The 3137-nt window shown below is 48.6% G+C and overlaps 1 protein-coding gene across 4 annotated transcripts in view; it reads right to left on the bottom strand.

Moving 5' to 3' along the window:
• Positions 1–586: 586 nt before the first annotated feature.
• The window catches only part of LOC135811972 (transcription initiation factor TFIID subunit 12-like), a 204636-nt gene continuing 202085 nt past the window's right edge, over positions 587–3137 (bottom strand). For all 4 annotated transcript variants that reach the window (XM_065325246.1, XM_065325251.1, XM_065325249.1 and 1 more), the window contains one exon: positions 587–3137. This exon is cut by the window's right edge and continues 1287 nt beyond it. The gene's annotated coding sequence lies outside the window, so the exon portion shown is untranslated.

The following is a 3137-nucleotide window of genomic DNA, read 5'->3' on the forward strand; positions in this document are numbered from 1 at the left end:
AACACCCCTTTATTTACTTTATCAAAGTAAATGAGAGATGAGAAATGGGAAGTGGGTGGGTGAACCACAATGAACTGACAAGAGTGATCCGCACTCAGAACGAATCGAAATATATAACACTACGAGCAAGGAAGAATGATCCTCGCACAGAACGGATCGAAAATATATAGCAGAGCAAACTCTAGCAAGACATGCAATGATGCATGCCACCCACGTTGAGTTACAAGCAAGCGCCATCATAACACCGCCAAACCCACCCACGTTAAGTTACGAGCAAGCGTCATCATAACGCCGCCACACGCCTTCCACATCGGAGGCGAGCGACACGCATGAATGCCAAACTTTAGTATGACACGTTGAGTGCCTACGACGCATGCCACCTACGTTGAGCGTCGCGCATGAATGAATGTCGCGTTGAGTGTCACGTTGTATGACACATAGAATGCCACGATGCATAGAGTACCATGTGAGCACGTACAGCGCACGTTCATAGCAGCATAGTTTGAGTGGTAGCACGAAGCAGCCGCGTGCACCCATTAATCTGCATTATTACTATAATGCTACATTAACTACAACACACAGCAGCTTGCGGTTAGGAGGGTGCTGGCCAGCGAAGTGAGAGGCTACAGAGAGAGCAGGATCTTGGCGGAGCCAAGAGGATAGTCACGTCCAAGGGACGAAGACCGAGAGCCCTGAGTAGCCGGAAATGAGCATGGCCCATTGTGGCCAGCAAGCCTCATACCGAAGCAGCCGTGAGCGGGGTTAAAGACATAGACACTGCCGGAGCAGGATCTTGGCGGAGCCAAGAGAGAGGTCAGAGAGAGGTCACTGCCGGAGCAGGAGGGATCACTGCCAGAGCAGGATCTTGGCGGGTAACCACCAGCCACGGTGGGCCACCGGGTAGTTGAGATGGTGGTGGAGCTGAACGTGTCCGAGAACGTCTTGGAATTGCCGGTGGCAATCGTGCACGTTGCCCCGCTGTAGCCACTGTCACATTGACAGCCTTGCTAGCGTTGGGCCTTCGACTGCTTGAGTGTGGCAATGATTCATGTCTCATTGATATGGAGACGAGGCAAGGAAATAGAAAGGCAGATAGACACAGAAACAGACAGAAAAGCAGACAAACAGACAAACACACAAACAGACAGAGGATTCAGGGTCAGCCGGGTAGACACTGCCGAAGCAGAATGTTGGCGGAGCCAAGTATCTACAAGAGTCTGCGTCCGAGGGACGGCGACCTAAGGCCCTGAGTAAAGAGAGGGGTCACTGCCGGAGCAGGATCTTGGCAGGGCCAAGAAAGAGGTCAGACAAGAGTAAGACGTAGACACTGCCGGAGCAGAATGTTGGCGGAGCCAAGTATCTACGAGAGAGGATTAAGGGTCGGCCGGGTAGACACTGCCGAAGCAGAATGTTGGCGGAGCCAAGTATCTACAAGAGTCTGCGTCCGAGGGACGGCGACCGAGGGCCCTGAGTAAAGAGAGGGGTCACTGCCGGAGCAGGATCTTGGCAGGGCCAAGAGAGAGGTCAGACAAGAGTAATACGTAGACACTGCCGGAGCAGAATGTTGGCGGAGCCAAGTATCTACGAGAGAGGATTCAGGGTCGGCCGGGTAGACACTGCCAAAGCAGAATGTTGGCGGAGCCAAGTACTCTTGACATTATCAACAGTGAAACCCGTGCAAATTCGAGTAAACCAGCGTGACGAAAAGTCTCAAAATTCTCAATACTAAAGTCGCACTGCGCGCTTTTCAAATTGCCGCGATCGCGGCTCAACTTACGAGTGATTTATCTCAGGAACCGTTGCTCGCAGCGCTTCGCGGATTGTTTCTCCCGACAGGTGAGAGTTTTCTCTTCGCCCTGGATATTTCGATCACTGGATTTGAGCGAGATTGGACTGAGTTACGGTCTTTTGAAGTTTTGCATTTGAATGCGTCGTTTACGACGCATTCAAGTATGGGCGGCTCTTAAAGGGTTATTTATTATTCTCAGGTTGTATGTTGATACCGCATTATGATTCGCAATTGATTCGTGTCTCATAATAATATTATGGCAATGAAGGCTCCAAATAAAATGAATGTCATCCGTACATTTGCCCATGTACACAACTTCACAGGCAGTTACAATCGTACATGGTCCTCCTAGTGCTACATGTATTTTGATACATGTACGCAAATCAACTGCAGATCGATGTGATTCAAGCAATGCAAGGACAGAGTAGTTTAGCAAAACTTCCGTGATCTCGCGCAATCCTATTTGCTATGTTCGCAGAGAACTGGTACTCTTCGCATTCAGAAGAATCAGATGTTCGCACCCAAAGCTAGCTGGGGTGCCTGACACAGCTGATGTGCTGCTGGCCAGCTAGCTGTTAGTGCTAGCTCGCTGAACTCGTGAAACGAATCTTCACAAATCCGTAATCTTGTATGCAATATTTCGAACTACTTTCCAACTAAGCCAAGCTCGTCGATTGAAGGAACAAACTACAACCATGAGTATCATAGCTACCACCTACGGACCTCACCGTGTATGACACTCCGACTGGTCACTCAGCCTGGTGACACTAGTTCATCTTCAAGTACTGTGGCAGGTTCGATGTCGGAGAACCATCGTAACTTTCTAGCAACTTAGCTGCTTAGTTTAAAGTCTTGCATTTTCTCACATCACGATCAAGAACCTTCAGTACGAGGATTTTTACTTGCACTAGAGTGGAGAGAACGACTGTCTTTCAGCCTGCTCCTGCCTGACAAAGTCGAAAGCGGGAATGCAAAGGAAAAGAGTATCCGCACTCCTATATTGAGTCTTGACATACGATAATAATATTATAGGATCATCGAAATCCCACTTTTTTCTTTCTTTTTTTACAAACGGGTAAACGTGATTTCTTCATTCCTCTTGCAGTAAAATCCAAAAACTACACGCAAAAATTCAGTCACTTTTGCATCAACTGTTGCAACGAAAAATGTTGGTGGCGCAAGGAGAAGCTTGTCGTTTGGAGTGACAAGTGATCACCGCTGCTTTTCCTTGTCAGAGTCAACAATACACTTTGTTCTGCAGCGTTGGGAGTGGTGTTGGAGTAGAAATTGCTGACTAGACGTCGCGGAGGCCGAGCTTTCCTGCGCAGGTATGAGTTTGGACGTATTT

The sequence above is a fragment of the Sycon ciliatum genome, chromosome 3 (assembly GCF_964019385.1).
Source record: "Sycon ciliatum chromosome 3, ocSycCili1.1, whole genome shotgun sequence".
NCBI lineage: Eukaryota > Metazoa > Porifera > Calcarea > Leucosolenida > Sycettidae > Sycon > Sycon ciliatum.